The sequence below is a fragment of the Petromyzon marinus genome, chromosome 40, assembly GCF_048934315.1.
Source record: "Petromyzon marinus isolate PM22_M1 ecotype Great Lakes invasive population chromosome 40, UKy_Petmar_22M1.pri1.0, whole genome shotgun sequence".
Lineage (NCBI taxonomy): Eukaryota > Metazoa > Chordata > Hyperoartia > Petromyzontiformes > Petromyzontidae > Petromyzon > Petromyzon marinus.
In genome coordinates, this window is record NC_133706.1 from 7,881,669 (window position 1) to 7,908,741 (window position 27,073).

Sequence of the window (27,073 nt, forward strand, 5' to 3'; positions counted from 1 at the left end):
CCCCAATTCTCTGCGAGTTTAACTAAACTGTACTCGAGATGTTACGTGTCCGATAAATTATTAATTCTGCCATTCCTGTTGCAACGCAACCCAGCAAAGCAAATGATGTGTTTGCTGTACCGTGGGCATGTTTTATAAATTTTGCAGGACTTGGTCAAACGTTAATGCCTCGCAAGTTAAGCAACGAAACTCGACATCATACGCCAGATACCGTTGCAACCACAACTGTCTGCTAAGGGTGAGTCGCGTATTTGTGTACAATGTTGCCACTTTCTGTTAAATCATCGCGGGTTGTACTTTGCTATTTAGTTATATTGGATATCCGATTACTCAACAGGTTGATGTCATTTGAGAGAGGTGTCGGGTTTCGGAAGATCTAAACAACAGCGGGAGAGTCTCATTGTAGAACAACGTCAACAATATTCTTCTCGATTTTAATTTCATTTGGGCGGAAGGGGGGGGGGGGTCTCGCGCACTGCGCTACGAGCCCGTCCAACCTCGGTTTGATTCCCGGCCGCTGCTAATATCGGTGGCGAGTAATATCTGAACTTATCCTGGCCTGCCCACCACCGCTTTACCAACCCACGGTGGCGAGTTTGGTTGAAGAGGATTGACGCGTAAATCCAACATGAAAATCGGGTGTCTCAAAAAAAAGCCACATTTCTGTTCCCCATGTGTGCTACTGAACGGCACGTGACGGGCAGAACTTGGTGATATCATCAGACGCGTCACGCTGGGTGTGACTCATCGGGGGTTTCCTGCCTTCGGGAGAATTTCCAGGCACCTACCCATACCCACTTCCCCACCCCCAAATTTCATATAGTCGACCTCCCCCAACAAAATAGATTACATCATTAGACCTCCTTTGCCAGTACCAAAATGTAATAATAGGGTTTTTCCCCTTTTTTCTGCCAACAAAACTGAAACCTTTTTTTTGGCGTCATGTGGTCGAGCACCAATCGGGTCGAGGCTCAAAAGAAAGCCGTCCCTTGGTGTGGACCAATCAGTTTCAAGGACAATGCATTATATATTATCATAGTACGCTTTTTGTTTGCATTTTGACTGCAGGTATTGTGGTTAATGCAGTAACATGAATCCTCGTAAAAAAAGTTTCAGTTTTGTTGCCAGAGGAAAAAAAAAGGGGAAAAATCCTATTATTAAAATAGATTACACTTTAGTCGACTGAATGGACTTATCGCCCCAGCGAGTGATATTTGAATGAGTCCCAAGCCACACTGGCAAACCAATGCTGCCCAATGGGGAGAACCCACGCAGTGTGGCCTCTGTATGGCTCTACCATTTTGGACATCGCAATTCAAACGCTCGTTGAGACGCGGTTCCGGGGTGGGGCTGAGTGACCGTGCGATCATAACGGCCTCAACATCTCAGGGCCAGGAGAGCAGGGGGAAAATGACAAATTGCAGAAGTTAACGCAGCGGCGCCATAATGCATTAGAAAGTTTGGAATGTCATGGGCTGGCAAGTCGGAAATTTACAAAGCACGCAAGAAGGTGCTCGCTTGCTCAGTAGTGACGAGCTGCTGTGTTATTCATAATTTAAATACGTACACTGCCAAAGGCCGAGGAAATATTACATTTTTTATAGAATGTCTAGGACAATATGAGGGACCTGTGATCTAGTTTGATCCCATTAATGCATAATGCGCTCCTGTCGTAGATCACAAAGCGGGGGTTTCCAGTATCACCCACCTTTATTCTGTTGTGCTGCTCCCTGTCACTACGTGTGCGGAGGTCGTGAGGCGTGCCAAGTCACGCTGCGCACCCCAACGGTGGTAGCGCAGCGCTTAGCACGCTGCGCTACGAAACCCGTGACCATTATCTGTACTGGTCCTGGGCCTCCCCTAGGTCGACTCGGCCTCAAATGAGCACCTGGTGCAGTGTGTAAACATCGCCACTTGGGTGACAGGCGGTCGGGCGTGGTGCTGGCCATCCACCCCCTCGTCGTGTACCGTGCCGGTCTTCATAAGTGCTCGCGAACAGCACTTGCCCAAAAAGTATGTTAAGGCTGTATGCGGGATCTATGTCTTCGTGTGCCAAGTCAAGTGTGCATCATTACCTTTTGTTCAAAATTCCAAATATTAACATTGATCTTCAATAAATCTTTCTTTACCTGTGTAAATTTCCCAAGATTTTAAACTATTTCCTAATTCACAGTGGCTATAACCACTCATTGAACAGTGTATTAGGATTTTCATCACTGGCAAGTGATATTTGAGCCAGTCCTAAGCCACACTTGCAAATATTTTCAATACAGTAAAGCCTCAATGTATGTATCTATATAAATTATATAGCAATGCTGAGGTAAGGGTGTGCTTGTGTTCAGTTTTATGGGGAGCAGCAGTGTATAGATTAGTGCACTACAAACCCGGACACCCGAGTTCGATTCCCATCCACAACCAACACCAGTGACCAAATATTTGAAACAGTCCAAAGCCTCTTCTAGTTCAACTCAGCGATGCATAAATATCTCCACGAGGAAGACAAAGGCGGCCACGCGTGGCGTTGGCTACCAACCCCCTCGTGCGCCATGCCTACCTTCATAGGTGCTCGCTAACAGCATTTGCCCCAACAGTCTGTAGATACTACACAGGTTGATCATTGTCTTTGTTGCGTCTTCATCTCATCACTGCTAGATTCCATTGTAATGTCGTGCGCTTAGGCAGCACTGAACTGTCACATTTTAATGAGTGTAAGGTTACAGAGGGTGAGAGAGACAAAAGGGGCGGAGGGAATGGCAAAATATATATTATTTTACATATTAACTGTTTTCAAATCCATGCTGATGTATGCAATGCTTACATTGACGCGACTGTGCGCCTCCGATAAAATATGCAGCGACGCGATATTAAACAAAACCTGCCACTGGATTGACGTCATGCGCATTGGACTGCCGCGCAAAACGAACAAAGAATCTCCCACAATAGGGGAGGGGGGGTGGGTAAGATCGCATAAATATAAATGCGTCGTTAAACAAGCTGCCAATTCGTAAAGGTTCGTCACGTAAACAAAATGTGCCAATTCGTTACTCATTGCGCACACCGGTTGTGCCTTTGGAAAGTAAAACCCACAACATTTACATTTCGAGTACCGTGATGCTTCGCCAGCAATTGCAACCAGCATCGTCAGGTGGACATGCAGAGTTGTGGAGAGATCCTCCTGTTTCGGTCTTAAAGAGAGGGATGAACGTGACGTTGTCACTTGTGAGCCAATCACGTGCGGAGGCCCGAGGGGGCGGGGGCACTGCCGGATTATCCTAGGAGTAAAAGTAGCTACGTGTGTAGTAGCTACTTGTGTAGCTACTACACATGTAGCTACATAAGTAGCTACACAAGTAGCTACGTGTGTAGCTACGGGCCCCGCACTTTCAAGGGCCCCGCTCTAAACGCTTTCAAGCTATCAATTCCGGTTCAGTGATTCTGCACTTGCTCTATTACTATAGTACTGTACTGCCCTGAACTTTGATGAACGACTGGGTGTTTAAGGTTAGCGATTTGTCGTATTACCTGGTTGTATAGCAAATGAAAAAATACAATCACTTTACTATGCAAGTCAAAAAATTGTTCTTTAATGTTTATGTGTTGTGTTTTTTAAATTATTATTTAGATCCCCTTTAAACATATGCTACAGGCCCCGCACTAGCTTAATCCGGCACTGGGCGGGGGGGGGGGGCATATAAATATAAATCATCTCCCATGTAGCTTTTACAGACTGTTGGGGCGAAGGCCTGCTTGCGAGCACCTATTAAGGCCAACGTGATGAGCACAGCAAGTGTGGCACATTAGGAATGGTGCAACACTTGTATGTGTCGTCCACACACGCGCACACACGCACACAGTTGGCAATTGTCGGTGAATATCCTGACAACACGTGGAGCTTTATAATGAACAACAATGCTGCTGCTGTTGCAGCTGCTACTAGTTGTCATATCACTGTTGTTGCTGAATTCCCAGTGAACACAAGTTGGTGTGGCCATTTCAAAGCCGATTGCTGTAATCAAGCTCTTCGTTTTCATGAGATGAGGACAATGTTTATTTGTTTACATCTTGTTTATATCTGTCATTTGCGAGTGTTTCAGCTTCATGCAGAAAGAAACTGAGAACCTAAGAGACATCCCGTGCATATGAATAACTCGTGCATCGACTCATTACAGCTACGTTTGAAACCTACTCGTGATGCTATTTCATACAGGCAGCCAGTTATACATAGATATTTTATTTAAGCTGGAAGAAACCCGATCAGCTGTGAAGCTCGTTTTCACAGGTGTTCAGCCAAAGATGGGGTGAGCAATAACAGAGGACATTACATGGGTTCATAAATTTAACTGTCGTGCATAAACGCGAACAACATGCCTACTGGGTTAATCATACATACACCCTGTCGGTGCGTGTGTTATGTATGTTCCCTCTTTATATGATCCATCAATCCATAATTCAAGTCATCGGGCCTGGTCACCAATAACTGCACAAAATAAAAGAAACCCCATCGTATAACATGTGTGCCACAGTGGCGAGATGTCAACTCCCTCACCTGATATACAGGAGGTCGTGGATTCGATCCTGACCCTGACGCCTGTACATTCGGAGTTTGCACGTTCTCACCGTGGTCGCGTGGATTTTTCTCTGGGTCCTCCGGTTTTTCCCTCCACACTTAGAATCAACGTACACTTAAGAGTATGTGGCTGTTTAAAATTCCCACGTGATGATCCACTTCGTTGAGCTGTCATTCGTGGCCACGTTGCTCCTGACAAAGAGCTGTATATCAGCTCAGTGGGCCTTACCTGGTAAAATAAAAAAATAGTTTTATAGCGTTTGGTACATTGTGTTTGTTAATGAATTTGTCGAAATGCCGCCTTCTAGACTCACAAGTGTTGGTTTTATTGAGCAATCTGTTCTGGGCAAACTTTAAGAGGACGAGTCTCTAATGTGGATAAAGTGGATCAGAAGTCACTTTTAAGACACGGCAAAGAAAACGTGATAAAAAAAACAACAACAACAACACTGCAAGGCGCCTCGTGCAGTGGGAAACGCCGTCCCGGACGTGAGAAAACATGGTCACAGTGGATCTGGCCATCTTTTCTCACCTCTGGCCCACGTTTCCCACTGCACGAGGCGTCTTGCGGTGCTAGTTTCGTCGTGAAAAAAAAAATGGTCACAGATCAACCGTGACCGCGTTTTCTCACGACCCGCCTGCGTTTCCCACTGCACGAGGCGTTATGCAGTGCTATTTTCATCATGAAAAGATCAACGGAAGCGACTCGGGAAGTAGTAACGTGCAACATCATCGTCTGGGCAATACTCCAACACAGGGTGATGCACTGCTCGCCGTAATAAAAAAAAGTTTCCAAAAGGGAATGTTCCCCATCTCATAACACAATGCCAATGATGCAATTTGAATAAAGTTGTGGGGAGGAAACATTTTAAAACATAAAATATATATTTTAAAATTCCAAACGTAATATGAATGCCATTTGAAAATGCCATCTGTTAAAATACTGTTATAAAATAAGCCATTACATTTCCACTTCAAGTGTTAATATAAAAGCTGCAGCTGTTAAACGTTCAATCTTATTAAACGCTTTTGGAATGAAATGATAATCAACTTAATCGCAGGGTTTTAATTAGTTTTTTTTCTTTATTAAAATTAATGGTTATTAAAGATTACCCAATGATATGTATCTATGGCCATGTTCTGTTTTCATTACTGTGATTGTCATATTCAAAATAAATAAAATACTTTTTTTTAATATTCAAAGCTACATGTCACGTAAACCCACATGTAGTTTGCGTCAAATGGACTTTGCTAATTAAAGAACGCAAGTAGTCATAATCAGACATTTGGCATTCCACTGCTTGATGAACACCTCCCCATGTCATGATTGCTCGTGTGCAAGGCTTGGCACTTGTCCTGCGGGCAGGGGCGGAGCCAGGATTTTCAGCCCGGGGTGACATTCAACAAATTTTAATATCAAGAATGATTAGAGAGTCAGGCTGTTGAACTAGAAGCCATCGGTTGGCGACACACTCTGACAATGCAGCTGCACGGAGTCCGCCAGACCGAGTGTCGTACACTTATACGCAGAATGTTTCAGATTTTCGATTTTTTTTCGGGGGTGACAATTGTCTACCCTGTCACCCCCCTGGCTCCGCCCCTGCCTGCGGTTCTCAGAATCTTCCTCTTTTTGAAGAAGCAGCTGTCCTGGGGAATCTGGAGTCTTCCCAGGATATTAAAATGTCCATACATAAAAGTTCCGCTCTTAGTCACGTGTGTGTGTGATCATTCACCGCTGAAGACAATGCATTGACATTAAGTTCACTCTTCGACTGCTTACAATCGCATGCATACAAATATACTGGGTTTTGGATTGTGTATTGTATGCTGTGCTATTTAATAAATACACATTAATTCATTTAAAGGCCACTGTGCCCCAAGGCAATAATGGAAAAGTGAGGATGATGAAATTACTTATAAGTATACACACTATTACATGTATAAATATAAACACTATAACATTTACCCAAGAGGAGACAAACAACAAAATACAAACATGTTATTGACACTTCATAATCGGAAGTTTTCTGACCTGTGGATATTAAAAAAATTCATCTGTTTTCAGAGAACCCGGGAGGTAAAATATCGCAGAACAAACCACCGACTGTGCAGTTATGTTCTGCAATAATTATTTGCTGTTGAACAAAGTGAAAATGTTCAATGAAAGGGTTCAATTACTTGTGAGTTCACAAGAAGTCGTGCGCACTGTTTGTGTGCACGCGTGCTGCGGCAGTACGGCAAAAGAAAAACAACCGCCCACCTCCTCGTTGGTGCCGTACGCTAATGCTGCCGTGGCTGTGAGCAATGCCATTTGGGGAAGGCTAATTTATAATCTGCGTTTCCCCTTCATTAGCACTCGTTGCTACCACAGCCGCAAATGGGGCTCTGGATGGGTGCGAGGGGCTGATGACCCCTCCACCTTCAATTAAATTCCCACAAGACTATGTAAATATAAAATTAAACTTGTGCCGGAGGCCGCGGGGGAACAACCATCTATGACGTCTTCTGGCCAAACCCCATATGGCAGAGCCTGGGAGACTCAACCCGCACCCTTGGGGTTCCTCCAGAAATAGTAAAAAAAAAAACACTGTGAGTGACCATGTGGAATGTTCGAATGCTCACCGCGGAAGAGAGGCTGCCACTCCTCTTGTCGGGAACTGGACTAGTACCGCCTAGATCTCTGTAGTGTTCAAAAGGTCCAGATACAACTGGGAGGCTGATCGATGCCCGAGTGCAGTCGAGGAATGGCTCCCAATTGGTCAAGAATATTATGTCATGTTGATGATCTGGTGATTGCTGGTCGCTCAGAGAAGGGGTTGGAGGCGCTGCTGATAAACCTGGAGTGTGCTACTAAGAAGTGGGGCCTTACCATTAGCGCCACCAAAACTAAGCACATGCCTGGGTATTTTTTGTCATCAAACACTGCCCCCTCTGAACTCTCCATTGGTGATGGGTCAGTTGTGGACATAGTGGAGAGGTTACCATCCTGGGCAGCGTACTTATGACCAGCTCCAGTTTTCTACAGCAGCGGTCTCACTCGAAATCAGTCGAGCGGCATTATCTTTTCATCGGCTGCATAACACTTTGTGGAAGCTACCTGGTCTGTCGCTCCACACGAAGCTTCGGATCTTCTCGGCCACAGTCATGCCCTCAATTATCTATGCTTACAAAACGTGACCCCCCCCCCCTAATTGAACATCTGCACTGGTTAGAAACATTGAGGCTGGTCTGCCTACAATACATCCCAAGTTTAAACATTATGGATTGCTCACAAATCCTTGAACGTTCTGGACACAGTCCCATCAGAAAGCTCCTCCGGCAAGCAATTCTGAATTGGCTGGTGCATGTAGCGGCCATGCCCAGCCACCGCATGCCCAAACAGCTTCTGTTTCGCTGCATAGAGAGGGCTAAATAGCTACAGCTCGGGCTAGAGAAGAGATGGACTGATGGTGGTACAGGAGGATATGGAGCTGAGTGGACTTGCCAATGACTGGTACCAGCTGTGTCAACATCGGCCTCTGTGGAGGAGGTTCATGAAGGACGCTACTGGACAGTTGGAGGCAATCGCCCTCCAACAACAGAGGGCAAAGGAGCGATACTCACAACAATCGGTGTGGTGACAAGCAGCTAAAACACAGCAAGTTGGTACAGTAGGGGGCACAGGTGGTACATCTGCCAGTCATCTCAGTCAGTCAGCCCATATCAACTGGGTCTGTTTCGTGACCTCCTGCGAGAGAACCGTCGACACTTCACGTGGCCTTAAAGTGCACATAGCCTTGCACAAACGCCGTGGTGAAGTCATCGCTACTTGGTGAAGAATGGCGGCTGTTGTTGTTGTTGTGCTGCGGCGTCGTGGTTAGGGCGCTGCGCTGCAAAGTCAGTGGCCCGAGTTCAATTCCCGTCCATGGCAAAACAACAGTGACGATTATCTGAACCGGTCCTGGGCTTTCCCTAGGTCAACTCGGCCTCAAATGAGTACCTGGTGCGATGTGTAGTCATTGCCATTAGGGAGAGAAAGGCGGCCGGGCGTGGTGCTGGCCACTCACCCCCTTCTTGGCCGTGCCGGTCTTCATAGATGCTCACTAACAGCACTTTCCACAAATTTATGTTCAGGCTTTGTATGAAAAAGAATTGATTTTACCCTTTCTGGCAATAAAACAGGTGTTAAGATGTATCTTTGTCTGTGCGTGCATGTGGCAGAAAGGAGTCTCGCAAAGCACACGAAGATTACTCAGATGATTAAAACAAAAGACAACAACAATGGTAAATTGATACATGTGCGCGTACGTCTGCGTATCTGGGAAAAACGTCGTTCACGCACTTCCAACAGTCTCACCAAGCATGGGTTTCAATTACTGACTACGCACATCAAAGCCGAAGGGCCCGGATGACAGCTCTATCATTCTGCCCAAAAAGTGATGGATTTACAGGTATCTCCGGAAAAGATTGATATGACCAATTTTATATATATAATAATAAACAATTTATATCAGGCGCATATTTCGAGAAACGGGCACAATTTTCGATTGAGAAGCGTTTGAAAGAGAAATGGGGGCACTCAAAGCTCATCTTTATTAACTTGAACTCAAAGCTCATCTTTATTAGCTTAAACCGGTCTGTGATGGCTGTGCAAATGACTGCCTGTAATCCGGCACCGTGGAGGCGGCGGCGACGGTTGGTGTATCACCGCACAAACTTCGTGAAAGTCCCTTCCCGCGGGCATCGAGGAGGTGCCACACCTTGGTTTTGCATGGAGAATGCTGTGCAGCAAGTGGACTAATTGCCCTGTTGTTTCCATCGGTATGGGGATGGAGTGTTTCCCCCCCCCCCTCTCCCCCGCCAACATGAGTGGATTTTCCTTGGGTGATCCGGTTACCACCCACGTGTACAAACACTCATCATCGATTGTCTGTAACCGTCTTAAAATCAACAGCCAGTGCAGGACCCTCCTGAAAAAGACCGATGACTCGGTGTGACTCTCCGGGACAAATGAGTATCGCAGATGATCTTACTGTGGTATTTAAGCAACAAAATAAATAAACAGATGATAACTCGCCTCCTTCACACATCTGTCCCTCCACGCATAACAAAACATAACAATACACTTTTTACACATCCCTGATTTATTTTATACATCAGTGGCATGGCCTTCTGCGAGTGCATAATTTCCACATCACTGGTGTAATACAAGCAAACTCTGGGACCGTTTCAAAATTCAGTGTCTCATCACTCATCAGCAGAGTCAGGCTTGCTTGAACCAATACTAGCAGCTGCCAAATGTTTATAGGAAAGGACCCCCCTCTGTTAGATATGAGCTGTGTGGCTGATGTGGGATGTGTAAAACACCTTTAATATTCACGCGGCGGGACAGATATGTGAAGGAGGAGTATTGTGAAGGATGAAAATTGCAACGCTCTGATCCGCCCCGACCGTACATCTGTGAAGAAGAGCTTTGTAGGTCATCCGATTCCTCCCTGCGGTATGAATAAACATTCTCATTGTGACTGTGCCCTTATTTTGTTCCTCATTCTCCGCAACGACGCCCAGCGATGTTTTGTCGTGCTGCTGTGGCATTTCAGCTTGACGCGCAGACGCAGCCGCGTATTTTCCCAGTTAGCGGATGCACGCCGCCCGCAGCATTAACGGAGGGAGGAGCGATTCATAATTTACTTGCCGCAGTGTCGCGCAAAAAGCTTTCATCGGGAAGCCCCGAGTTCCTAGCGAATGACCACTATCTCCGCTCGCCCCGGTAATCCGCACCTCGGAAAGAAGCCTCGTGTTTATTTATTGACTTTTTTTCAAAGTGGAAACTGTACCGAGCTGATGTTTAATTTTTGCCGCTCCCTGCTTTTGGTCATGCTGTACGGATGCGCTTTATCCCTTCATAATGTACTGGCAAAGCCCTGAAAATATGTATGCGCGGAGCGCCGTCGCCTCTGTGAAAACATATTCTCACTCGCAGAGCTTATTTAATCAATGGTACGGGCATCCAAGTTTTCTAAATTGCTTTTTAAGCACCACTGGATTCTCCGGTTGAGAATTATCAATGCACGGCCTTTGGCTCCACGTGGTGTACTTTGACTGACAGTCACGGCTCGATCGAAAAGAGCTTTCCTCGCTGCCTTGACTCAGCCATGTGGCCTAACGGTACGACATGTCAAGGCTTTAAGAATCGCTCCTGCTATGCACAGGCAAGCCCATTCAAAAGGCATTGGCCGCTCATAAATGTAATGACAATTATTCACTCATTACCATATTTAAAGCATTAATTCTGCATATTTCCAAGGAGATTCATGCCTCGCATTTGCACATTCTCCTCCATAGGCAATGAGTTTGTTTTCCATATCAATTGCCCTTGACCATATAATTTCCCACTCCCAATGTGAACATGTCCAATGTCATTGGAAGTCTAGAAAAGGCTGAGCCTGGTAAGTAACTAGATGGGAAGACGGATTTGAGAACGCCACGTGTCGTGGACTTGGGCTGTGACGTAGCCAGTAAATGGACCAGGGCAGTGGATTCTTGAGTCTGTGTGGAGCTTTCTTTGTTACCAACTCGTTTATGAGGCTGTTTCTCTAGCTACTCTGATTTCCTTCCACGTGTCAATCAATCAGAAAAAAATATTGGCCGAACACCTCAATGCAGGACCTTCCTGACTTATTTGTTTTATTGAGACTCAATAAGGCTGTCCTGGGTAAATAGAGGGCATTTATTATATATATTTTATAAAGCTATGAAAATAAAATTTAGCCATCACAGAAACCTTCATTCCAGGGTCAACTCAGGATTTTAGCCACGGGCACTTGGGTTAATGCACACTGCTCTTATCAGAGATGAAAACAGGCTGCATCCCGTTAACGGCCACAGGCAAGACAGCAGCTCAGTTTCATCTCATATGAAATGCAGCACCGCTTATAGCACAATACCCCTCATAACCGCAATGGGACATCAGCTCATATCTCTGGGATGAAAGTGAGACGCCCCCCCGCCCCCTGCTGAGCATGCATCTTCATCATCTTACCGAGGCATTGCCCGCTGTGGTAAAGCCAGCTTTAAATGATGCAACTGAACAGACAGGCAGCTGAACGGCCTATTGGTTAATATTATTGCTACTGGGCTAATAGTTTGAGTGACAAAGCGTCCAGGTCATGTGTGCTGATTTACCAAAGCCCATCCTTCTGCTGTGCAGTCGACATGAAGGATCGCGGTGGAATTATATCTCATGATTTTCAGCAAGCGCCTTTGTTGCCAACTCACAGCTGTGTGCATGAGGGCTCAAGCTTGTGCTACTTTTAGCTCTTCGGTTGAAAGGGCAAAAGAAATTCCAAACAAACTTCAAACATCGAGTGAACATAGATACCGCATTACCATCTACATCGGTGTGATGACGGCTTTTGAGAACCACCCATGAGGTCCCTTCATTTGGGGCAGCACTTTTGCACCCGCTCTGCATATGAGAGCAATCTTCTTTGGTTCTCTCGGTAAAGTCACGTAGAATGAGAATAAAATAATAAAATAACACGATAAAATTCTCACGACGTTTCGGCCACAACGCAAGCGGCCGAAACGTCGTGAGAATTTTATTGTGTTATTTTATTATTTTATTCTCATTCTACGTGGTGACTTTAACGAAAGAACCAAAGAAGATGAATCCTTGCAGTCACGAAAGCTTTATGAGATCAATGTTCGTCGCATGGCAGTCTAAGCGATGCTTTTTTTACGTCTCAGAGATGGAATTTAAGTGCATTAAGTACTGAAACACATTCATTGTCATATTAATTGTAGCCTAATATGTATTATACTTAAATTATCATAAATAAATAAATAGACATTTGAAAGCAAAGCAAAGTCACTTAACAACCAAAAAAACTCGTGGGAAGGCAGATCACGTCTCTGTACATGACCATGGGTCAATGTGTGTATATTCCACAATTCAATGACAGTGGTCAGCCTACCGAAAAACAGTCTAACGAAGGCATGGTCAATTAAGTGAACAAACGGGTAACTTCACAGGCAGTGGAACAATAGTTATGCTCGTGTATTAAAACAGGTACGGTTTTGATTCTGCTTTTAATGAAGCAACAGATGTGATTGGAACATCGCATATCGGACCCCCACAAAGCCGGCCTGGACATTTAACCGCGCAAACGTCCAGTGTAAGTATTGCGCGTGGTTCAACTGCATTTTTTTTGCTAGGGACGTTTACATATCCCATTTCTTCACGAGCAGTAACGTGTTCTTAATCTCGCACACGACGAAGCAATCCTCCACCCCCCCCCCCCCCCCCCCATACACGTTTAAAGCAGCTTGCGTCTTGATTATTAGTCCGGTGACCTCTTTGTGCGCGATGCTGTGACAGCTCGAGTTGTCGAGAGACGGTCACGCTTCTCATATTTCCCCATATAGCGTCCGTACCTCGGCAGAGTGGGATGTGTAAGGCGCTCTGGGGTTCCACAGGCACCCACGAGTGGTGGGGTTTGCACGACCTCTGGCCCCGCTTGATGGCCACATTTTGAGTTTCAGCCAGTGGTGCTGAACTCCTCAAAGAACTTTGAAAAACATAAGACATGTCCAACCTCCCTCCCCAGCACATGATGAAAGCACAAATTGTGAATCTGTCGGGGCCTGCAAGCTTGAGAATAAAAGTCAGGCAACATTTTCGAGTTATTTTTGGTGGTATCCAGCTCATCTGTTGGCGTGATTGTGGCACCGTTTGAAGTGAGTCTTTGCTCAAATCAAAAGAGCCATCTCACGTGCGTTTCACATGAACTCCTGAACAACAAAGAAAGGCTGTTAATTAAGTTGATTGTATATTCTTGGTTCTTTCGGTAAAGTCACGTTGAAGGGAAACAATAAAATAAAAACATATATAAAAAAACAATAAAAATTCTCACGACGTTTCGACTGTAACGCAAACAGTCATCATCAGGTGTGAAAAACTAACGGCAATTTGTTTGTATTTGAGAACCCCGGGATCAACAGAATAAATGATTTTTATTTTATTTCACACAGCACTGTAATCTTTCTTTCGATCGGTGTTAGAACATTTGAAAAGCAACTGTATTTGTTTCATTCGTTTTTGTTGTCCTTCCCCCCCGCACCTTAAATTAGCACGGCTGGCTACGCACGGTGCCAAAAGAAGTTCACCAAATAGAAAAAAAAAAACCAGTGCGTTGGGTCCAGTAATGAATTCGACGGCATGGGCTCGATGCTTAGCCGCTCGTACGTCCACTGCAAGCGTATAACTTGCCGGTGGTAAGCGATGTGATGAGCAGCTTGCACCGCGCCACATTCGCAGCACGGCAAACCTTTTCGCACCGCAACGGGAAACAGCAAACACACCACGTGTGCTGTGCGACAAATGCCTGCGCGCACTGCACTGGGACTTCCCAAAATGTTTAGGTTTGAATGCGAGCAATTCTATAATCACGCAAACACGATGGTGCGAGAGAATGGTGACAGACCGGCAGCCAAAGGAAAGGCATCACTTTCCGAGGTGACGACCAGCACGGATGATGGAACGATGAGATCGTCTCGCGCGCAGCTGCGGCGTGCACTGCACCATCGCACTACTACCCACCCCCGCGAGTTATGCACGTAAGCTGAACTTCTTTCGCACCATACGTACCCAGCCGTGCCAGTCGTAGGCGCGGGGGAAGGACAACACGTGGGTGACGATGACACAACGGGAAGAGACTTCGTCCAGCGGTGGATTGATCGCGGCTGCCGATGATCACGATGCACTGCTACATTTAGGCTAACGGAGCGGATGAAACTGCAAACAATACATAGAGACATGAAAACTATTACTGCTAGAATGACGGCAAGGAAGCGGGGGGGGGGGGGGCACTGAATTGTTACACCCCTGCTCAGTATTCATAATATTCATAAGTATCCCTGAAAATAAATGTTTCGTTACGTAAAATGCTTTGCGCAAAGTTGCATAACGGCTGCACATTAAGGTGTCAGAATTGACGGCGAAAATCTCGAACAAGCAATGCGGATTGAATTGTCCTCACCATCGCCAGCTGATATCTTTTGCTTCAATCATTTTTTCGCATTTTTTTGTTGCAGACTTTGCTAAAACTCTTCCACGGCCCGTGACTGCCAATGGCAAGCAGCAGCAGCAGCAGCAGCGATTTATCTGAAATCGGGGGGGGAGACTGCAATAACGGAAGGCAGATTGCACAAGGAGCGATGATAACAACCGTGCGTGCTCCTCTGTTTATAAATGCCCGGGGAATCTTCGCCAATGCGAGTTTCATGCATGTAATTTCACGAGCGCGCAACGGGGGGAGACGAAACACTGGCGCTGCGAATGAACGCGCCACTCGCAAAAACGTTGCTCTCGCTTCTCCGTTCAAATCCGCGCGCAGACGCAAGGCAAGGTTATCTAGCCATCATCGTTCATCATCATGAGACATCCTCATCATCGGCTCGCCATAAATCAGCGTCCCCAATAGCTGCTGCTCATTGCCATTTACGACGGTGGCGCTAAACTGCGCCGTCTCTCTCTTTTTTATTTAACGCGCGCGTGCGGGCGTTCGCTTCGTCGACGCATTCTGCTGTGTGACCCGGCACAACACGTGTGTGTGTGTGTGTTTCCCCACATCCCTCCCTCCCCCCCATCCCTCGCTGCCAGCCCGGAGAACACAATATCTGCATTATTCCGAGTAAATACATCTGGAAAAGCACAAAGAGTAGCGTACATTTACGGGGATAAAAAGCGAAAAATGTACAATTAAATGTAAACTAACGTGGCAGACTTGACAGGGTCGTGCGATTGTAGGGATGCCCAATGCACATGTTTGAGCTCATGAAATGTAATTTAAGCAAGCAAACGAACTACGGCACGTCGTCGCAATTCCGACCATCACACACGTCCGCAGGCTTCCTGAAAAATCCACGGCCCATGTATGTCAATGGCAGGCACCAGCGATTAATCTGAAACGATTGCATGACGAACGGAAGAAAGCATGCGAGACTGTTGCAGGAGCCGCGTGCGCTCTTGCGTGAACGCAGGACGAGAGTTTCCGAGGAAGCTGCCGGGGCCGGCACGTGGGGCGAAACGTCGGACGTTGTGCCGAACAACGCAAGGCACAAACGCGCCGCTCCCCCCCCCCCAAAAAAAAACGCATCGGAGAAAACCTCTGCGCGTCGACGGTAAAATCCTGCAAAAGCGAACGGCGCGGTCCTGAAGATCCGTCTGAAGGTTCCCGCGTCCGCTGCTACCAAGCCTACAATGAAATAGATCCCCAATATGGAAAACAAGCGGGAGGAAAGAGCCGAAACAATCACGCGCACATATACAGCCGCGCTGTAAAGAGGGGCTGCATTAAGCACACGGCACCTGGGCTAAAAGTCTTTGGGGGCTCGTTAGGGACATTTGCCAGATCCCTCGGTGCATCAGTGCTAGCTTAGTACTTTGTTGTTAAATGTACAAATGGGGCTGAATGCTTTCAGCAGCCGGGCCCAAAAGGCACACACTCATGCAAACAGCGATCTCCCCCTCCCATTATGTCAACTAAACTACCCTGTCCTTTGTACATTAGTACGAGCGCGTGGCTTGCCACACGCGTATGTTGCATGGTTTTAGTTTTCATCATCAATCGTAATTTTCGTACGAGGAATGTGTAATTTTACGAGAGTGTTCTCGATGCACAACCTGCTAAATAGTATTGCATTTCAAAGCAATATTTAATGGTGTAAATACGTGACATACATCGTCAATAAAATATGCATGCATATTTCTTAGCGCTTATATAACTATACATTCATAGATAAGGTATTCGGGGATTTAGATTCTAATCGTTGACATTTTGAAAGTGTGTATATCCTTCACAGAATACGTTTATAGAGTACAGGCTTTCATTTCTAACTTTATATTTTCCGGAAAGTTGATAGGCTCGGGAATAGGGGTTATCAGCATGAGGCACTACCACTTGATCACAAGGTAAACCTCTCTGTAAGAATCCTATATTACTGTACCCGATATTCCGATAACCCTATAAACAGGTTGATGAAGGAAATAAGAGGACACTCTCCTGGCTCGGCAGCTGAAACAATGCTCCAAGTTTCTTAAATATTGGCCGTCCATAAATGACGTCACGCACCTAGGGGGGGCGGGGTCAGACATTTGTGACGATGTGTGACAAGGGGGGGGGGGGTTTGAGAAATGTGACGTCACAGCAAAATGCGCTACTTTAAATGAATATAGACAACACGTTTTACTTAAATAAATAGACTTTTCAATAAATGTTTTCTCCTACAACATCAGAGTGCAGCGCCACATTAAATACGCACTGCAATGACAATAGTTTAAAGCGATTTGAATGATGTTTTATTTTTTTGGGAGGGGGGGGCAGAGCTTTGTGACGTCATATTTGAGGGGGGTCTGACTTTTTGTGACGCCGTGTGACGAAGGGGGGGGGGTCAAAAATCGCCCAAAATCGCGTGACGTCATACCCTCCGCCAATTGCCCACGCAGCAGTACAATCGGGTACACGCACAGTCACCTCTTCAAAGAACGTCTGGTCAACTCGAAAGAGCAGGCCTAAATACCTTCCAGATGGGGGGGGGAGCCCCTATAGAGCTGCCTCTGGTGGAGGCCCTTCTAACCAGCAGTGCCATGAACAAGCGTGCGCAGCCCTGCACCTTGACACAATCGTTGCAGTCTAATTAAGGGCCTCAGGTGGAAGAGTCCATTATACACGCGCGTGGCCAGGGGAGACCCGCTGCTCTGAAGGATGATACCCATGTTGAGGTGGAACAAGCCGGCAACCTCAGCTCAAAGAATCAACGCCGTCTTCCTGCAGCGGCGAGGATTTTTGGAAGAGCAGTGCGGAATGGCGACGCGTGTGATATTCCCAACAACAACAACAAAAAGAAAACCGTGCCCTCTTACCCACTTCGGCCGCAGCCAGCCGTGAGAATGCGTACGGCAGGCATGAGATGAGAATGAAAGGAAGGAAGCGAGGGAAGGAACCTCGTTAACTGCGTGGGGTTTTCACGCTCTGACAGATCAGCGGACGGGGCGGCTCCGTTAATGCGATGCGCTCAATTGATGGCCCTGCCTGGTATCGAAGACTGTGAGAGTGAAAATGCCCTCTTGATAGCTGTGGCTGATTGATTGGCACTAATCAGCAAAAAATTAAGTACCCGGGGGGAGGGGGGGGGTGAAGAGTTAACGCTCGCATCCACGATTTCCTCCCTCCCCGTAACGCGGAGTAAGAGGAGCGGCAGGGAGGGGAAAGAGCCAAAGTTCCTTTGTTTTTCAAGCCAGGGGTTGGTTGCCTCCATTGGGGTTACTGCCCATCGATCCGAAGCAGCAAGATTTTGTGATGCGCATTCACGAATCTCTCCTCCCCAAAAAATTTGGTGTGCTACTGCGTTTGGGCAACGGGTGCGCGAGCACAAATAAAATACAATTGATGAATGAAGCCGCCCTCAATAACAATACTTATGTAACAGGCATCGTTTATGGCCGAAACCCTTCTCTTCTCTGCCGTGAAGAATGGCCATTGCTCGAAATGTCGCCTATCCTATATATTTGTTGTTGTTGTGTTGTTGTTCATTGTCTCGAATTTTCACAAATCCACATATTCATCTGAGCATTTCTGTGGACGCACGCAACTTGCTCGAAGCTCAAGCTTCGTCGGTTGGTACAATTCTCAACGGGGCTGCCTGGTTGATTCAATTTATGTTTTGTGATCAATACACGCACCGACGCACGCAGTGCATCCACCTAGACATCGTCAATGTATTAAGGAATTATAATTGAGACGGCAGTTTGGGCTCGGACAGTAAAACCACGCACGCGCGCACACACCTGGCAGGGTGCGAATTTGATGGTGCAGGTCTCATCCATATAAACCTCACTGTTCACACACCACCTCGCTTGATGTCCAATCACAATGTGATTTCGTTATGGTGGCGGGCCCCTGAACATTACCAAGCTGCAGGCGTGTACACGATTCCGTGGCACGTGTCCTGACGGGTACTGCAAGATCCGACCGTGTCCGTCCAGTGTTCACCGAGCCGCATTGGCTTCCGGTTGCCGAATTAATGCATTATGAAGTTGCACTGATTACACACAAAGTGCTTGCCACGGATGAACTACAATACCTTGTTGATCTCGTCAGGTAGCATAAACCATCACGTGCACTCCGGTCGTCCTCGCAGCGCAAGTAGAAATGGAATGCGTTGCTAGCATTTCAGATGCACAGTGAAAACAGCGATCTGATTAGAATTCCATTTAAAACAATTATGCTCCCTTCATGGACGGCCTGTTTATCAAGAACAAGGGCAGAAGAACCTCCAATGCGAGATATTTCGTGTAATCTATGCTCATTAATAACTAATCAAGTCCCATGCCTAACACTAACGCAGTATGAAGTGCGTCCGCGCAGTAACAGTGGGAACATCCTGTTGCAAGTCGGAGGAGATGATTTAAAATAACAAGCTCTGGCTGCCGGTTGGCTGAGCCGGCTCAACCTTGCATCAGAGACGCCACGCTGGCAATCCTCTGAGGTTCAACATCCAAATTGAGCCCAGCGAGGTTTTGATTGAAACTGGCAATGCCCTCGATCGTAGGCGTCGGGAAGTTCCGGTGGACTGCTCTTATGACTCAACGAGAACCGCGTGTGTTGAGCTTACACAGCACAAAACAGAGCACGCACATCTATTATTATTTTAATATATTTTTTATGTTAGCAGGTAAGGCCCACTGAGCTGTGTAGCTCTTTTTCAGAAGGGGCCTGGACACAAATTATAGCTCAATGCGGACATTTATAGCAGCCAAATACTCTAAACGCATGTTTCTAAAATGTGGAGGGGAAAACCAGAGAACCCGGAGAAAAATCCATCTGACCACGACGAGAACATGCAAACTCAAAATATAAGGTGCCAGGGTCGGGATCGAAGCCAAGGCGAGATAGTTAATATATCATCACCGTGGCACCCCATCCGCGCAGCCACACATCCATGAACTCTACTTGTATGTATATCAACCCATTTTGATGAAATTGTAGGTGCCATTGTGTGTGAACCACCCTGCTACTTACTCGCATCGATATACACGATGCTTCCATGGTGTAATGGTTATTGCACCGGACTTGCAAACCAGAGGCCACCGGTTCAACTCCATCTCCTGGTGCAGCAGTTGAAATAACGGTGCAAGTTTTATCAACCCCCCCCCCCTCCCACATACCCCTATGTGCCCACCCCGATGTATAAATGGGTACACTGGAGGTGGCGTACGGTGGGGTGAAGTGTGGGTACTCTGCCATGATGTCTGGCCTACGTGGAAGAGTAGGCCATGAATACCCTTTTAGAGGTCCCGCCTAGAGCTCCCTCTAGTGCAGACCCTTCCGCCGGCAGTGGCGCGGACAGGTAATTGAAGGCCTGCACCCTTACCTCAACGTCCACGTGTTTATTCTCACGCCACTTCACAGCCTAATGCAGTCGGACACCGGAAACTTTGCACGGCTGGATTGCACGAGGAACCTCCAAGGAAATGAACAATGGCGTCTGCAGATAGCAGCATCAAGTGCAGTAAAGTTTGAATTCTGGGAGGGGAAGAAAAAAAAATGACCCCAGACCCTTTCCCGTGGCCTTTTTTGCTGCTTCGGAGTTTAAAACTAAACGCGGCAGGTTAAAATTAACAAGGCAATTACCAAAAAAATGGGGTGGAGGGGAAGGTTGCTGCGAGACATTAATTTTGAAGCCGACATCTCTGCTAACGAAGCTGTCGTTAATTTCCTGACCTTGCGCAACAAGTTCTCAGCTGTGACTCAAAAAGGAAGATGTAAACCCTCGGCGTGTCTAGGGGGACGCAACACAGAAAAAGGCTGCCGTGTTTTTTCATTCCATTCGGCCACCTCGAGGCTGCCACTACAGCAAGAGGAGTTTAGAGTCTTTGAAAAAAATCCCTACAGGAATATCTTAATTCTGGTACGGCGGTATTGCCTGTCAACCCCCCCCCCCCCCACCCCGTCGTAAACACCTTGTCATCAAATCCCGCGATAATCTTCACAATTTTGGAAATGGAAATGGTTGCCCTTGTGTGGTGGGGCCCATTGCCTCAAACCTATTTATTAAGCCACTGAAAACGTGCCCTTTTAAAAGCGAGATTGAAAACTCATTTTGTTTTTTAGAACTGCTTTTTGTGTTTAGTTTTGCTGTCCTTCCCCCGCACGTCCAATAAGCAGGGTTGGCTACGTATGGTGCGAACGAAGTAAGTTGAACATACATGGAGACCCTTAGACTCACACAGAAACCCATGGCCTCACACGCTGCATCGCGCACTTTCAGATGTGCTTCTGCGGCCGTCTGAAACAGTCTTCCTTCCAATATTAGGAAGCCACTGGAGCTATGCACTTCAAAACGTCGTTTGAAAACTAATTTCTTTACAGATGATTTTTACGCTTAGTTTGTTGTCCTTCCGCCACACCTCCGATTAGCACAGTTGCCTACGTACGGTTCAACATACAGCTCATACGTACCTGTGACCCCTGTGACCCCTGTGACCCGCCGATGTGAAGGTTAGGGTTTGCTGGTCGTGATGGGGTGAGAGCGCAGTGCTGGGCTTGCGAGCAACGTGACCAGGAGACGGCGGCACTGAAAGTAGGCTGATGGACTTCCCTGTGAGTACTTGTGAGTATTTGCCATGCGAGTAAATAACAACAACATTGGTGCCCAATATCTTGCTGGATTGGTGGGTGCTAAGCTATTATCATGAGTACAAGTCTTTTTCACGACTCCAAAATAACCAATTACAATACAACATCGCACATCTGCCCGTCACGTATCCGCAGGACCCACTTAACCATCCCGGCAATGTCAAGCGTTTTCACGTGTTTAAAGCAGTTTGCTCGATGGGCACGGTTAAGACCTACCCACACGCCTTCTGTAATGTGCCCCGATGTGGCAAAATTCTACCGTGACATCGTGGATTATTTCGACTGGATCGTCGGCACTGAGCTAAGCCTCTCAATTGACTCAACTCTGTGGGGCCTGAAGGCCAAGCGGGGCGTCAAAACATCAGCACGATCGACTGCAAACCTTCCAACATCGTATCAAAGAAAACCATCCTAGCCAATTGGAAAAATAAAAAATAACACAAACCCCCTTCCTGGAGACTATGGCACAATCCTCTCCATACCCTGGCGGGAACGGGGCACCTCGATAATACACTTAAAGGGAAGGAACTGGAGGAGTATGAGGCTGGATGGTCCCGGTTTCTACTAAACCCAGCGTGAGAAGACAGGTAAATGGGGGGGGGGGGGGGGGGGCGGGTGGAGGGGATGAACTCTTGACACGACACTTTCTCGGTAATCATGTGGTGGCCGTTGCTCCAGGGGATCTGTTACGAATTTACTAACTCGAGTTGGCGTGTGTGTGTGTGTTGTTTTGTTTGTTTGGTTCTGTTTGGTTACATTCTCTCTACCTCTCTCCTCCGTGTCTCCCCCTTCCAGTGAGCTCCCAGCCACCTTTGGCCGGTCATTATTCCGAGGGCACCTGGCCCCGGGCTTTTTATTATTTCCTCCCGCGATGTGCACGCTCTGTATTTGACTCTTGAATAATGAAAAAAAAAAAGCCGTCTGCACTCTACTTTTGATCGGTAGCATATTTGCAAGGGACGGTGTAACTGTCAACAATGCATGCCCGTACAACGTCGGACATGCAACATTTTAATGTATCTCATTTGCTACGATTAAATATGGGGTCCATAGAAATGTAGGTTTAGAGGAGGACTTAAAACAAATGATGAGCTCAAGCCTCCCACCCACAGCCCATCGCTCCATGCCCACCCATCTAATCTTTGTAGAGATGTTCACACATTCGACCTTTTCACATATCCGGAGCGAGTCAGATATGTGACATTGTCAACTGAGCTCTTGACTCCATTGTTTTCCAATAATGTTTTTTTCTTTCAGGCAAGCTAACCCTTGACTGGTTGAAACTTTCTGAGTCTCATCAGTATGGCTGTGGTTAGTCATTAAAAAACGATGATTGATGATGCGTTGCCTGACCAAAGACATCCATCGACATCACGAGGCCACCCCAGTACGCAAAAATGGTACAACATCGCGTATCCGACTCGCTGGCGACCGAGGTTTAGAGGTGGATATATGACAATGTCAGATATGCGAACGTCTATAGAAGATGACGGTTACACAATGCACAAACACTCCACTGGGTGTGGGAAGTGAATTGGCCAGGACGGATATGTGAAGGTCGGATATGTGAAGATCAGATAAGCAAAGCTGTACTTCATTATTCATCATCTCAGTGGGTTGCGGGTTCGTGGCCTCAGGGGTTCCATAATAACGACAAATTCACTCAGCGCATCTACGTTATTTTACTTTGTGGTTCTGTTTGAGTGTATTCTCCCTGCCCCCTCCCCCCCTCTTTCCCTCTGCTTCCCCTCCCCTAAAATTACCACATTCCCGACCACTACCCTTACGTGAGTAGGGGACAGTGAGCCCAATTACTCTTTCCTCCCCTTCAGAATCAGAATATGTATTTGTAGTGGAGGAATCAGATGAGCTGTAAAGCTTTTTGTCACGGATGTGCTTAGCCTGTAGGCACCTGGCCTCGGGCTTATAGTCCGCGAAATAATTGTACCTCTTTCCCCTATTGCTTATGCGTTGCAATGGGCTCTTGTTCAATAAAAAAACTAACAAAAATATACGAATTTGCTAAACACCCCAGTTTAGAACCCTCCTGACAAAAGGCAGTATTTCAACCCAGTGAAGCTGTTCTGGATAACTAATTGGCACCATCATCACAACTGTATTAGAACTAATTTCAAGGATGGAGCTGACACTTGCGAAGGAGGCGCCGAAATTGGACACTTTAAATTATTCACGGTTGACAATAAGTCGCCCTTAATGGCAAACATTGGGGCAAATGAAACGGTTGACATGCTGGAAATTATTAAGTGATAGCACAATTATATAATTGACTGTGTCACAATATTACTTGGTTGGGAGATTGGAATAATTCGCAGGCAAATGCATACCTCTCTCCCCACTGTAAAGCGCGATTGTGATCACGCGGAAATTACATTTTGAGCTTTACTCTGAATTCCCGACTGTAATTCTCAAAGCCACTTAAGGGATGACACGTTCTGTATTTCTAAACACGCAATTCTTATTTACAAAGTGCCATTGCAAAATAATTGAATTCCAGGTTTAAATTAAAGCAGGAAATTCGTTACTCTTAAGTGTTAGGAGTCTTTATCAAATCAATAATTGATGAAAATGGGAGAAAATGCTCGAAACAAATTGTGAACAAGCTGATGTAATAAATTACATATTTTAATTACAGCAAATAAATACATTATAGGGGAGTGGTGGCGCAATGGTTAGCACATTGCACGATGAACCCACTGAAATGCATTTAATTCCTGGCCACGGCTATGATATCAGTGGCGCATAATATCTCAATCAGTCCTGGGTGCCAGCCTCCCTTCACCAAACCCCACACTGATATCTGGTATCCATGACCGACGCGATGTTGGCAAGCCTTCATCCAGCAGTGGATTGATGGACTGCAAAATTCTAATTTATTTACGGTTAACATAAATGTCTAACAAAGCGAAAGTGGCTGCTATCTGTCGTCTATAGGCAAGTAATTATTTTGAGTAATTGTGCAAGTGTAATGTCTCGTCACTTTTACAGTCGTGCATGTGCAATCATAGGCAACATCAGTTTAACGTCCTTCCAATTAAGCTCCAATTAATTGGAAACAACATTTAATAAAGTGATTTGATGCTGTAAGTGCTTTCAACGAATGACCACAACATGCGCACTTTTGTAAAGAAATATTTATTTCGCTATATTCCAAGGAGCGCAATATAATATCGCTTTGCTATGAGCTCAGTAACCAGAGTTTCATTCCCGGTCACATCTAACATCAGTGGCAGGTGACATCTAAAGCACTGGTCCTCATCCTCCCCCCCTCCAAACTTTGACCCCTTACCAATGACCAACGTTGTGAGGTATGGCGAATCAACTTCCACGACATATATGACTTTGGGGGGTCTGAAATGTGGGCATTGCGGCGGTGAGATGTTAACTACCTCGCCTGGTATACAGGAGGTCGTGGGTTCGATCCCGACCCGGACGCCTGCTGTATATTTGGAGTTTGCATTTATCTCTCCCCGTGGCCGCGTGGGTTTTTCCCTCCACGTTTAGAATCAACGTATGTTTACAGTATATGGATGGTATATAGTCACATGATAAGCCACTTCGTTGAGCTATTGTGGCCAGATCACTTCTGAAATGGAGCTACATAGCTGAAGTGGGCCTTAACTGGTAACAAAAAAATTGCGTTTATATATTCATGGTTATTATTCGATTTCATACAATTAAACTATATTGCATTAAACTTTTTCAACCCTGATTTCGCTATCTCAAGCTGATCTAGCGTTTAATTAACAGCCACAATTTGATCAGCCGCCTTAGAGAGCAAGGAAATGGGCCTACCTCCTGCACGGAATGAGGCCTGAATGTATCGATATATGCCGAAGTTACCATATAACGGAGTGTGATACCCTTGGAACGTGACGTGTCATTTACGTGGGGGTGAAAAATTAGCATCTCATGTAAATGTTATGAAAGGTACACTCTACACGGTTCTAACCTGTGCAATTACGGCACCAGGCCTTGTTCAACCGCGCTATCAAAGTGGTCGGCATTGCACGTGAGATGTTTCATCTCGTGTCCACCAATTTCTCAAAGCACTCGCTTAGGCACAGATGCCCTACATGCTTAAGTGCTCCGTGAACACATCGCTGGAGCATCGCTGCCATTGACTTAACATTAGAAAGATAATATTTATTAAATATTCATACAAGCAGCAACATAATTCACATTTAAGTCACTCTGAAACTGAAGCACATTAAGATTTGCCAACTAGGCTATAACTGACGTGTTCCCCGAGGCAGTCTTCTTTCCTTATGTTACACTTTTTTAAGTGGATCAAGTCAGGCCTGCTTATCTTAAAAGAGACACATCTATTTGTTAAGCTGGAGCAAGCCAAGTGACGTCACTGGCTGCATCCGATTGGCCCTTCCCACAAGCACATGACCGCAGGGTCTGTGATTGACCACCAATGTCTCAGTGCATTGAGCAGGAAACCTAAGACCCCCCCCCCCATCAACACTTGCATAGGCTGATGTGTCAGGTAAAAAATGTCAAGCTTATATTTGTTTCATTGCTTCACTACGTGTGAGACTTGAAGAGACCCAGAGAGAGTGTCTCATTTTCATGAGCGACCTGGGTCGCCAAAAACGACAAAAGCATCACAGATAAAGCACAGCCAATGAAGCAAATGGAAGTCCTGTGTACCACGGTCGCGGCAGTCACAACGTGTTAAGACAAAAAACGTCGTGAGCAGTTGAGGCCGTCTGTGTATGCTCAGTATTGCAAAACAAACGCAACAAAGTTGCAGCGCTTTAGCGCATCGTTTTTTAGTCCGCCATTCAAGTTAACGGGCAGCCAAGATTGCACCATTTAACTTGGGCTTCACGCGTCGGGCTCGCGTGAAGCAGCGATGCCACCTCCGAGGTAAATAACACCGGGACATATCATGGGAAGAAGAAGAAGAATAACATCTCAGAAGGGAACACTACATGGAAATGCCTTGTCTCCAGTGCTGTAAAATGTCCTGGGATGACTTGCAAATTTCCCAGCGCAGCTACCTCCCTAAGAGAAGAGGTCAGTCCTGGGAAAAAAAAAAATCCAGGACCGGGGGCAACCCCGGTGAAGTAACGAGCCCGGCAGCTTCCGGGCACACATCATGAATCCCCTTGCAATTCAGGCAGGCACCTCGGCATCTATCCAAGAGCCCAGCCATGAGTACACAGGCCACGTACATAAATCCCTCCGACCCCACTTCCACCGCACATCGAACAAACAAAGACGGAGACACACACGCGCGCGCACGAGTGGTCCTTAATCCAAAAAAAATTATCCCAGTTTAACGGAGAAGCGGTGTTTACAAACAAGCCTCGGGCCAAAGTGGGAGGAGGACAGTAAATAGCGGGACTGATAATGATGACCTTTTGGAGCGGAGGCCGTGAAGGTCAAACGCAATTAACGCAGACGAAGCGTGTTTATAAACCGCTTGCAGAAAGCCAAGCAGGTGCATTACATTCTGAGGGGCCAGCATTATCCACTATTGGCCGTTGCATATGCTTGAAAAATAACACACTACATATTTACTTATTGAAAGTATAGTCACATATAAGAAACTGATGTTTTTTGCCATCCCACCGCTGAAGGCTGGACCTCCCCACTCCATACTTCACCACGCTGGTCAACGTCAATTCGGAATAAAAAGTTAAGTCGTCTCTCCCAAGTAAATGTATAATAATATACTGTGTATTGGCCGCAGAAGTGGTGTAGTGGCTAGCGCACTGTGCTATGAACCCAGAGACTTGCGTTTCCATTCTCTCGCAGGGCCAACTTCAGTGTAGAGTGATATCTTAACTTGTCC

The 27,073-nt window shown here is 46.3% G+C and overlaps 1 protein-coding gene across 5 annotated transcripts in view; it reads right to left on the bottom strand.

Moving 5' to 3' along the window:
- Positions 1 to 27,073, bottom strand: part of LOC116950711 (leucine-rich repeat and immunoglobulin-like domain-containing nogo receptor-interacting protein 3) — a 164,261-nt gene that overhangs the window by 72,426 nt on the left and 64,762 nt on the right. For 3 of the 5 annotated variants that reach the window (XM_076073075.1, XM_076073074.1, XM_076073076.1), the window contains one exon: positions 14,196 to 14,342. The exons of the other annotated variants lie outside the window; for them this stretch is intronic. The gene's annotated coding sequence lies outside the window, so the exon portion shown is untranslated. The remainder of the gene's footprint in view (positions 1 to 14,195; positions 14,343 to 27,073) is intronic. 5 annotated transcript variants of the gene reach the window in all.